The sequence below is a fragment of the Oryzias latipes genome, chromosome 3 (genome assembly GCF_053564925.1).
Source record: "Oryzias latipes strain Hd-rR chromosome 3, Olatipes_Hd-rR_3.1".
In the NCBI taxonomy this organism is placed as follows: domain Eukaryota; kingdom Metazoa; phylum Chordata; class Actinopteri; order Beloniformes; family Adrianichthyidae; genus Oryzias; species Oryzias latipes.
The window spans coordinates 25,050,945-25,062,698 of NC_136239.1; the positions used below are offsets into that span (position 1 = coordinate 25,050,945).

The following is an 11,754-nucleotide window of genomic DNA, read 5'->3' on the forward strand; positions in this document are numbered from 1 at the left end:
AGACAACAAGTTTTGCAAGTTTGTAACTAAACACAATGATGGCACAGAAAACACAATTAATGTCTTTCACAACAATTCAGCCCAAACCTGAAACTCAAAATGAAAGAAAAAAACGTACAGAATTCATTGACAAGTTTCAGTCTCTTCACATGTCATCCTCTGTTAGGCGTCACAAACATTGTTTATGTCTAGTTGTGTCACTGCATGGGTTTATGCACAAAAGCATGAAGGAACACACCCTTCTGCTGTACAGCCACTGAGTTGTAACTCACCCGGGGATCAAAACAAACAGAGCTGCTAAGAACTGGTTTGGAGCTCACCAACAGAGACTCAGAAGCTGTACGAAATTCCTCCAGAAAAAAGCGTCCTACTGGATTCCTTTGACACTGATTCACAGGGAGAGGTCTGCAAATGCACTTTAGAAATAATCTCCAGCACCACACAAGGAATTATGGAAAATGTCATAGAGTTGGTGTAGAAAACAAACTGCCCATCACAGTCTGGCTTCTTACTCAAGTAAAAGTTTATCTAAAATTTTTAAAGGTTAGTTTCTTTAAAATTATTACTATTACTATTTTAAATTTATTACCATTACTATTATTGGCTAAAAACATGTTTTTAGCCAAAAACTAATAACAATTTTTCCCCACCCAATAATATTTTTTTGTGATGCATCTTTAAGCTTTTATTTTGTAGTGTTCATGATCTTGTCATTGGGAGTAAACAAAAACACTTCCTGCACAAAACAGGATTAGTGCTTCCCTGTTTCAGCACCTGCAAGCCAGTCAGACCTGTTTCAGGTGTCACCACAAAGCCACCCTCAGCAGAAGAAAGACAATTATTACTGAAAAGTAAAGAGACTGCATGGTTTACTTTAAAACTGTCCAACCATCTGAGAATAAATAAGATAAGGGGAAAAAAGGGAACAGAAGTTTTTACAAAAGAAGCTTCATAACTTTACATGAACTACTACCATAAATACTTTAATATTTTATTCAATAGACTCCAGATCAGCTGATCTGATGACTGGTTTTAAATTTAGACTTATTGTTGTAAAGTTTGACAAAAAACTTTGAACAATTTGAACTTAATGTGAGTCTTTTACAAAATGTACAAAATAACACACCCTTACAATAGTAAGGAAATGAGCCAGTGTAAGAAATAATGACATTTGAAACAATTTTGAAGATCCAAACATCTGTGAAACTGAACTGGGTTTTCGCGAACCGTCATCAAAATAATTTAAGATTCTCCTTCTAGTTTTTAAACTTCCAAATGGATTTGGACCTTCCTACCCAACAGATCTCCTCAGTCCTTACAAACCCTCCATAGCTCTCAAAACAAATTAAATCAAATCAAATAAAACTTTATAAATAAAAAAGCACTTCTCATGCCTTGCACAACTAGAAGCGCTTTACATTTAAAACAAAAAACATACACAATATTACAATAAAAACCCAGCCCACCCTTCACCCTTTCCATTCCCCTCCATTAACAAATACGACCCATGACCCCACACTCAACGAATACTTATAAAAGTAACTTTTAAAAGAAACCTAAGGCTTGGCTCTGCTGTGAGGAAACACTATTCGGGAATCTCTTCTTACCAGGGACCCGCTCTGCCGTAGGAACATCGCCACAGTGCCCACCCAGACCGGGACAGCAATGGGGTTCTCTACACAGCCGTGACCCTGCAATGTTAAACTCCAGCTGTCCCAGCAAGGGCGACAATCGCGGCAACAACCACCGACCAAGCCAGCAAGTCCTGGTAGAAAAGATCCCCACAAGACCCTCAGATCTTATCTCTACCCACTATGAGAACAAGGACTCAGGGCGAGGCCTCCTTTCAGTATCGCAGTCCTCATTTGTGGAATAACTTACCTGAGTGTCTGCTTCTGTGGAGATTTTTAAATGTAAATTAAAGACTCGTCACAGCTTTTAATAACTCATTAAATTAACTTATGTGTTTATTTATTTTAGGTATTTTATGGTTTATCATTTGTTTTTACCTTGTCTGTCTTTTTTTCTATGCAGTGCCTCTTCACAACCTTTCCTTTCTTTTTATGCCTGTCTTTTATTGTTGTTGCTTTAAATCTAACATGTCTTGTGACTTTTATTGTTTCAACTAATGTTTACATACGTGTTTTATGTCAAGCACTTTGCGTTGGACAGCGTGTTGATGAGAAGTGATATACAAATGAAGTGACTCAGCCAACTGTTCTTAAAGGACATAATGCAAACACATGACAGTTGAAGGTGTGGGAGAGGGAACTTGGTTTTGAGATTACTGATGAAGACTGGGAAAATTCTTGATGCGATGTGCAAACACAGAGTGCTTGTAACAGAGTCAAAGCGACTCAGCTGATGATTCTGCACAGAGCTCACATTTCTCCCCATCAAAGCCAAAAATATAAACCTGCCGTTGTGTTTGAAATGCAGGACTGAGATTGGTACTCTTACACACCATTACTGGTCTGTTCAAAAGTTCTGCACTTTTGGAACACCATTGGTCTGGAAGTGATCGTCTGTATTTATTATTGGGCTTGGTTGATCCTGTTATTCATGGTAAACATGATAGACAACTTTTTAGAATGCTGACTTTCTGCATTTTCATCTGAATTTGATCTCTGAGAACATTCCTTCCAAATCACAACGGCATAGGAACCTTTCATAACAAGTACTGGACTGGATATCGCCACAATTATTAAAAGAGCATTTGTGTTTTGGTTTCAAATGTATACCTTGCTTAATACTGAAACTTGTTGAGTTTTTTTTGAATACGACACCTTGTACGTGAATTTCATCTTTGTATACATGGGTCAAACATTCCGTTAAGTTTTGTCAATGTGTTAAAAAATTAATAAATATAGATGAAAAAAAGCTAAATCTTAAGAAAGTAAAAAGACCCTTCCTTTTTTTAAAAAGTACTTTCTGTTTTGGAAGAAAATCTTAATGAATAGCAAATACATTTTAGTTTAGGAGAAAACGTCTTAGTGACTAGAATTTTTATCTAAAATAAAAATTCTTGGTAAAACTTTTTTGTTTTTACCCAAGTGATAGATTTTTTATAGGTTTTTTAAAGAAAATCTGCCAATGGGGTAAACATTTTGACATATTTCTGAAGGGGGCAGTTTTTAAAGCCAAATGACTCAACATAAAACAGCCAATCCGAGCTCAGTCTACAAACATTTACCGGTAAGTTATATGAGAGACACACTAAGAACAAACACGTTTACCAAAAGAGTGAGAGCATAGGGGTTTCAAATTTTTTCTAGAAGTATAAAGTTTTCAGACTGACAGGATTGTGTCTGTGCTCTATTTTCAACAACTCTCTGAACAGAAAATCCAGCCCAGATTCTTGTTTGTGTGTTTGTCCCACTTCCCACACTGTGAATGAGGCCGGAAGAGAAGGGATGCAGCAGTATGAACCTTTTAAAGGCCTGTTCACACCGGGACGAATTTCGCCGGCGATTTTCGCCGACGTTTAACGCCTCGTGACTAAACAAAGGGCCCCAATGAGAGTGTGCACACCGACGCGAAAAAACGCCAGGCGTTAAAGCGTCAAAAAAAAAAACCGCCTCGGGTTCGTTTTTTTTTTTCTAATCTAGCCACAGGGGTTGCAAGCCAGTAACTTCTGTGCCGGTCCCAAGCCCGGATAAATAGAGAGGGTTGCGTCAGGAAGGGCATCCGGCGTAAAAATTGCCAAAATAACCATGCGAATCATCCACAACACTTTAGACATACCGGATCGGTCGAGGCCCGGGTTAACAACGACCGCCACCGATGCTGTTAACCTACAGGGTGTCGGTGGAAATTTGACTACTGTTGGTGGAAGAAAGAGGGGAGGCAGAAGGGTCCGTGACCAGAGAGAGAAGGGAAAAGGCAGGAACATAGGTTTGAGAATAGGGACTCTTAACGTTGGCACAATGACAGGGAAAGGCAGAGAGCTGGCAGACATGATGGAGAGAAGGAAGGTAGATGTACTGTGTGTGCAGGAGACAAGGTGGAAGGGCAGCAAGGCACGTAGTATTGGAGGAGGATACAAACTGTTCTATCATGGTGCTGATAGGAAGAGAAACGGGGTAGGTGTGATTCTGAAGGGGGAGTTCGTAAACAGTGTTCTAGAGGTGAAAAGAGTCTCAGACAGGATGATGAGCCTAAAGTTAGAAATTGAAGGGGTGATGGTGAATGTAGTCAGTGGGTATGCGCCACAGGTTGGCTGTGAGTTAGAAGTGAAGGAGAGATTCTGGAGTGAGTTGGATGAGGTCATAGAGAGTTTTCCCAGAGGAGAGAGAGTTGTTATTGGAGCAGACTTTAATGGGCATGTTGGTGAGGGCAACAGAGGTGATGAGGAGGTGATGGGCAGGTTTGGTGTGAAGGAAAGGAATCTGGAGGGACAGATGGTGGTGGACTTTGCGAAGAGGATGGAAATGGCTGTAGTCAACACTTACTTCCAGAAGAGAGAGGAACATAGAGTGACATACAGAAGTGGAGGTAGGAGTACTCAGGTGGACTACATCCTATGTAGACGAGGTCATTTGAGAGAGGTTAATGACTGCAAAGTGGTGGTAGGAGAGAGTGTAGCCAGACAGCACCGCATGGTGGTGTGTAAGATGACTCTGGAGGTCAGGAAGAAGAAGAGAGGGAAAACAGAAAAGAAGACCAAGTGGTGGAAGCTACAGAATGAAGAAACTTGTGAGGAATTTAGGCAGAAGTTGAGGCAGGTCCTGGGTGGTCAGGATGAGCTTCCAGAGGACTGGGAAACTACAGCAGAGATTATCAGGGAAACAGGTAGGAAGGTGCTAGGTGTGTCATCTGGAAAGAGGAAAGACGGTAAAGAGACTTGGTGGTGGAATGAGGAAGTACAGGAATGCGTCCAGAGGAAGAGGTTGGCTAAAAGGAAGTGGGATGTAGAAAGGACTGAGGAAGGTAGACAGGAGTACAAGGAAGCGCAGCGTAGAGTGAAGAGAGAGGTGGCAAAGGCCAAACAGAAAGCTTACGATGAGCTATATGACAGGTTAGACACAAAGGAAGGAGAGAAGGACTTGTACAGGCTAGCCAGACAGAGAGACAGAGATGGGAAGGACGTGCAACAGATAAGGGTGATTAAGGACAGAGATGGAAAGGTGCTAACAACCCAAGAGAGTGTACAGAAAAGATGGAAGGAGTATTTTGAGGAGCTGATGAACGAGGAAAATGACAGGGAAAGAAGGGGAGGAAGATGTGGTTGTTGTGGAGCAGGAAGTAGCAGAGATTGGAAAGGATGAGGTTAGGAAGGCTCTGAAAAGGATGAAGAGCGGAAAGGCCGTTGGTCCTGATGACGTACCTGTGGAGGTATGGAAGTGCCTAGGAGAGACAGCAGTGGAATTTCTAACATGGTTGTTCAATAGGATTTTAGAGAGTGAGAAGATGCCTGAGGAATGGAGGAGAAGCGTTCTGGTCCCGATCTTTAAGAACAAGGGTGACACGCAGAACTGCAGCAACTATAGAGGAATAAAGTTGATGAGCCACACAATGAAGCTGTGGGAAAGAGTAGTGGAAGCCAGGCTTAGGAAGAAGGTGGAGATTTGTGAGCAGCAGTATGGTTTCATGCCCCGTAAGAGCACCACTGATGCCATTTTTGCTTTGAGAATGTTGATGGAAAAGTACAGAGAAGGTCAGAAGGAGCTGCATTGTGTGTTCGTAGATTTAGAGAAGGCGTATGACAGGGTGCCGAGGGAGGAGCTGTGGTACTGTATGAGGTCGTCTGGAGTGGCAGAGAAGTATGTCAGAGTAGTTCAGGACATGTATGAGAGAAGTATGACGGTGGTGAGATTTGCTGTAGGTCAGACAGAGGAGTTCAAGGTGGAGGTGGGACTACACCAAGGATCAGCTTTGAGTCCTTTTTTGTTTGCTATGCTGATGGACAGGCTGACAGACGAGGTAAGACAGGAATCTCCCTGGACAATGATGTTTGCGGATGACATTGTAATTTGCAGTGAGAGTAGAGAGCAGGTGGAGGAACAGCTAGAGAGGTGGAGGTTTGCTCTGGAAAGAAGAGGTATGAAGGTCAGTCGTAGTAAGACAGAATACATGTGTCTGAACGAGAGGGATCAAGGTAGAAGCGTTAGGTTACAGGGGACTGAGGTGAAGAAGGTGCAGGAGTTTAAGTACTTGGGGTCAACAGTTCAGTGTGATGGGGATTGTGGAAAAGAGGTGAAGAGGCGAGTGCAGGCAGGTTGGAGCGGTTGGAGGAAAGTGTCAGGAGTGTTGTGTGACAGAAGAGTGCCAGCAAGACTCAAAGGAAAGGTGTACAAGACAGTGGTGAGACCAGCTCTGCTCTATGGGTTAGAGACGGTAGCAGTGAGACAGAGACAAGAGGCTGAGATGGAGGTAGCGGAGATGAAGATGTTGAGGTTCTCCTTAGGAGTGACCAGGTTAGACAGGATAAGGAACGAGTATATCAGAGGGACGGCTCACGTTGCCTGTGTTAGCGACAAAGTCAGAGAAGCCAGACTGAGATGGTTTGGACATGTTCAGAGGAGGGATAGTGGATATATTGGTAGAAGGATGTTGGAGATGGAGCTGCCTGGCAGGAGGGCAAGAGGACGGCCAAAGAGGAGATACATGGATGTCTTAACAGAGGACATGAAGTTGGCTAACGTTAGGGTAGAAGATGTTCATGATAGAGTGAGGTGGAAAAGGATGATTCGCTGTGGCGACCCCTGATGGGAAAAGCCGAAAGAGAAAGAAGAAGTTCGTTTTTTTTTTTCGACGCGTCGCGTCGAAATCTACTCGACCAATGAGAACGGCGCTTTTGCTCACGTGTCTGGAGCTTCTGAAGTTACAGTAAAACACAACTTGGGGGCGCTCAAACACAAAACTGCCTTGCTGAGCACACATACCAGCGAAGAAGATAGACGCCAAGTAGCGTCTACACAGCCGCGAAGCAATAATGACGGACATTCTAAAACATCCCCGAACCAAGCACCAGTTGGAGCTACTGGTGCTTGAAATATTCATGTTTTCTTTGTTTGATTCTGACAAGCGTGTAAATACTTGCTCTCTTCTTCTGAGTGAAAAGCGACTTTAAGAAGCGTAAAGTTGCGCAGCGCCACCTTGTGTACAGGAGTATTTCTGTTTTACATTAAGCGCCATCTAATGTCAGGGAATGAAATTGCATGTTCGCTCGGCTCACCGTCAGCGAAAATCGCCTGGGTGTGAACACAAAAGACGTGGCGAAAAACGCTGGCGAATAACGCCTGGCGAATATTCGTCCCGGTGTGTACGGGCCTTACTCTTGACTTGACTTTCTGATTATTCAACCATTTACATTTTTAGCATTTTACTCTTGACTTGACTTTATGATTATTCAACCATTTACATTTTTAGCATTTTGTTAAAAAAGAAAAATTAGCTATGGAAATATTGGGTCACTGATAATAAATAAGTGACTGCTAAGTTATGCTTCTTAGAGAAACGGTAACACATGTTTCAGTGGGGATTTTATTTACTCTTCCAAGCTCCTAACAAACTCAAAAATTTAAATTATTATTCATGATCATCATATTTGTTACTGCACTGAGTTGTGTTGAACTGTGCTGCTCAATACAACCACTTGTGGCTTTTTATTTTAGGTATGACTTTCAAAGAAAAATGAACCTAACAAACTAAAGGTTGTGCCAACATGACAACAACACTGAAGTTTGACTTGTGTCTCCATGAGTGTTTAAACTGTTTGTTCAAAGTTGCACATTAACTAACTTTGTGTAGTCTTTGAGGTTTGTGCTCCAGGTCGTGTGCTGCGCTTTAATCTGGGCAAAACTGTTCAAGCTACATTGTAGGTAAAGTTAAAAAAAACAAAAAGACTTTTATCCAACTTCAAGACACTTCAACCTTCTGAACTGATCTGTTCAGGCCACTGCTTTATCTTCATTCATTTGCATAATAGAGATCAATATACAGTAACTGTTAACTTAAAAGGATTACATTTAAAAAGTATTAATAAAAGGTGCGTTTGCATTACAACACACAGGACAGTCGGTTAAAATGGGACCAAAATAAGGTTTATGCCTTGTGTTTAACTGGACTTAAATAACATTTTACATGTATAAAGAACTTAGATATAACAAAAGAAGTCATAAATGTTAAGAAAAATAAACGGCTTACCTCATCAAACACCTCATCAATTTATTGCAGTCATACAATTGCACTTATAAAAACTCTTTTACAAGAGATTTTTATTAAAAAAAAACGAATAAACTGATATTTATACAGATTTCAAGACTTTTGGAGGAGAAAGTTTTTTTTTTTCAAATTTTAGAAGATACTGTACTAAATGCAATTTCGACTGATTTTTTCTTTGTTCTTCATCCTGAGCAGCGAAACATCTTCTGTATCTGTCAATAAAGTCAATTTGCACAACTGAAAAGACTTCTGGGATTTGTTTAAAACAAAAAAAGTTTGTCCGTCTGATGGAAAAATGTGCTCTGCGATTTTAAAATCCTAAATGTTTTGATAGAACAATTTCCTGAAATTTGCTCCAGTCCATAGTGACTTTTTAAAGACAGTCAAATATATTTGAAGGATTATTTCTAACCAAGTGAGGTAACAATACTGCACACAAACACACTCATCTTATGGCAGACTACGATTGGTTTTCTTAATCAAGTTTTGAGGATTCCAGCATCATTAGACTTTGAAACTCCAGTCGCAGTAAAAAAAGCTCTGACCAGCTAAAAGAACAAACACAACAAACACAACAGCTTCCTTTATCAAGATAAGCATATCCAGATCTGAGGTTAACTGCGGGAGTAGGCTTGTCACAGCCTGAAAGAAACGATTGAAGAAGAAATTAAAATGTGATAGCTGAGTGGAACTGGCATCTCTTTGGTCTGGCAGTAATCAAATCTCGTCTTGTCCTTTAAGAAACGGAAAGTAGATACGGGCTTCTGAAGGAGACTCTGTCCACAGCTCAGCTGTTCACACGTGAGAGTAAAAGATAATTATAAAACCAAAAACCATGGAAACTAGGATCTTACTCGACTGAATCTTAAACGGCTCTTTATTTTAGTCTTCATAGGCCTGACACCTTGATGAGCCGTCATTATTGCTCACTACGGTAATCTTTTTGGGAGTGTGTTTGAAAATGTGACACCATTCACATGAAGGGCAGGGCTAAAGAGAAAATCCAAGCCTTTGAACTTCTACGGCGAAAAGCAAAAATGTGGAAAAGTCACATAATACAATAGGAAGACATAACTTTGTGTAAATGTAAGTATTTCCAATTTAAAACCCCATACAGAATGAGTCCTTTCTTTAATATAAAGACATCAATTGCAATTCATTTATCATAATTAAGACTGACTGTGAAGTCTAACAGAGCCGATTTAATTAAGCAACACCTCCTGGCCAAAACGCAGACAGAAAACGCTCAACTGTAGGTTCAAGCCTCTAGGCCAAAGGCTAAAGAGTGAGCAGAAATGCATGAGTAAATACGAAACACCCAAATCCTGCATTACAGCTCAAGTCCAAAGACTAGCAGCTCAAACAAAGATCCTAGCAAACCGCAGGCGTGAGACCAGATATGAGACCAGAAGGCTCAAAACTGATGAAGAAGTCTGCAAAACCTCATCAAGAGGGAGAAAAATAACTACTGAAGTGTAAAAAGCAAACACAACTCATGAGCAATTTCACAAGAAAACACAGACTGATGTTGAGAATTCTTCTAAATTAATGTCAACTCAGCATCAACAGAAACAAATCTTGTATGGATGGGAGTAAACATGAAGGATTCTCTGTTCACCCTCACATAGCTGTCAAAACTGTTGGATTTCTCATTTCTGTTTGTAGAAGATTCTAAAGCCAGTACTGCACAAAGTTATCAGTACAGTTATTTGAAGGCTTTGGAGCTAAAAACTTCAGAGATAATCGGTTTCTTCTTTGTCGCATCTGTTCCGACGATCTCTCCCCTTAGTCGCTCACTTTTCTGTTTCTCATTCCCCTTCTTCTCAGTCACTCTGTAAATCAGTTCCCAAAGCTATGCCGGGAGTATACTGCTATCATCAAATACACAGACTCATGCTTGAGTCTTTACTTTCAAAAGAAGCCTGAGGGGGGAACTCTTCTCCGGGCCACGAAAGTTTGATGATCAGACAGCGAGGCTTCAGTTCACACACAGGGAAGATTAGAGGAGAGGCGGTTTGGGATGGTGGCGAGAACAGCTCTGTCCAGAAAATGAACCGCTCTCAGCTGTGAGACTGAGGCACTGTGGAGACACGTGTGAAGTTAGGATATGAAGACCAAAAAAAAAACAAAAAAGAAAAACGGCATTTGGGATTAAGGTTACAGACGGAAGTATGATAAGAGCACGGCTTCTTAACACGCTGCGGCTTACATATGTAGCTGAAACATAAGAGCAAGAAATGCTGTGATAAGGACAAGGGAACCCATTTAAGTCCCAATCCAATAGACTTTTGATCTGTTGTAAAAGCGTTCCCAGTGGTCTTTTAATTATAATTATGCTATGTCGTTTTCTAGGACATAGTTTCTGTATCTCCCCTCATCCATCCATTGAAACTCTCTCCCGCTAGCCTACGGCCCCTCACAACCACAAGTTAACATTCGTGTAACGAAATGGCAAACAATATTAGAGCTATACAGGACAGTTTGGAGTCAGACGAGGAACTCAGACGTACATGGATCTATTTGTCTGTAAGTGGATGCATCAGAATGGAGCAGAGCAGGGAGCTTGTTGCCCATTGATGGTAGCTTAACGCCACTGCATTTTTGCTCTGCTCCTCATTCACAACCATTTGAATAATGAAATTCCCACCATCTCAATTTTAAGCTTATTTTTTCTTTATATACTGTATGTCCATTACTAGAAAAAAAAAACATTAAAAACACCATTTTAATTGGAGTGGGTCTTTAAAAAACAATGAAAGTCTGCAACTGTCTCCAAAAAAAAAAAGAAAAAGAAGTTTTGCGCCTCTTCCACAGTTCAAAATGAGACCACTGAAACAGAGGAGTGGCCCTGCTAAAGCAAACACAGGTCCACATTCCCCCATATGACCCTAAAATCCCTGGAAGAAAGGGCTGCTCTACATTTTTGACATACTAAACACATGTGGTCACAAAACCCCATGCAGACTGCAAAAGAGCAAGATGATTATCGGTGGCCGATATCGCCACGAATCAAATAAAAGCTTCAAGTAAGTTTAACGAGATGATGAAGATTTCGGAAAACCAACAGAATTCCACACATTTCATGCCGTCCGAAACACAATGCAGCTTTCAAGTAAAGACACAAAACAGGCCCCCAAACTCCTTTCATGGGGGTCAGCCTGGCCCTTTCATTCCTACAGCATACTGACCCACTTATGCAGGATGTCCCAACCCCCGCCACTGTTATTGTGTGAAACAAACTCATCATTCATTGTTGACTGCCGCTCACAATTACCCCCACTTTTTAGTGCAAAGAAAGAAGAGGGGACATGATGCGCCGGAGGAACGGCAGCTCATTAGATTAGTGATGGCCTGCCACTGCAATTAACTGCTATGCAGGGAAATGTAGTGCTCCACTTTCCAGCACTTGGGACGCAGGTCTGATCGCTGAAAGGCGCAGACGGCTGGTTCCAACCAACGCCAGACCACCAACATGCCTCAACGTGTACAATGAAGCCACTTGGAATTACAAAAAGAAAAGGCTCTGAACAACAACAGAAAATAACCTCAAGGAGACGGGAAAGAGCGTTTGAAGGAGAACTCTTTATA

At 41.3% G+C, this 11,754-nt stretch overlaps 1 protein-coding gene across 2 annotated transcripts in view; it reads right to left on the reverse strand.

Annotated features, from left to right (window-relative positions):
- cgnl1 (cingulin-like 1) overlaps positions 1 to 11,754 on the reverse strand; it is a 30,732-nt gene that overhangs the window by 9,731 nt on the left and 9,247 nt on the right. The window lies entirely within an intron of this gene.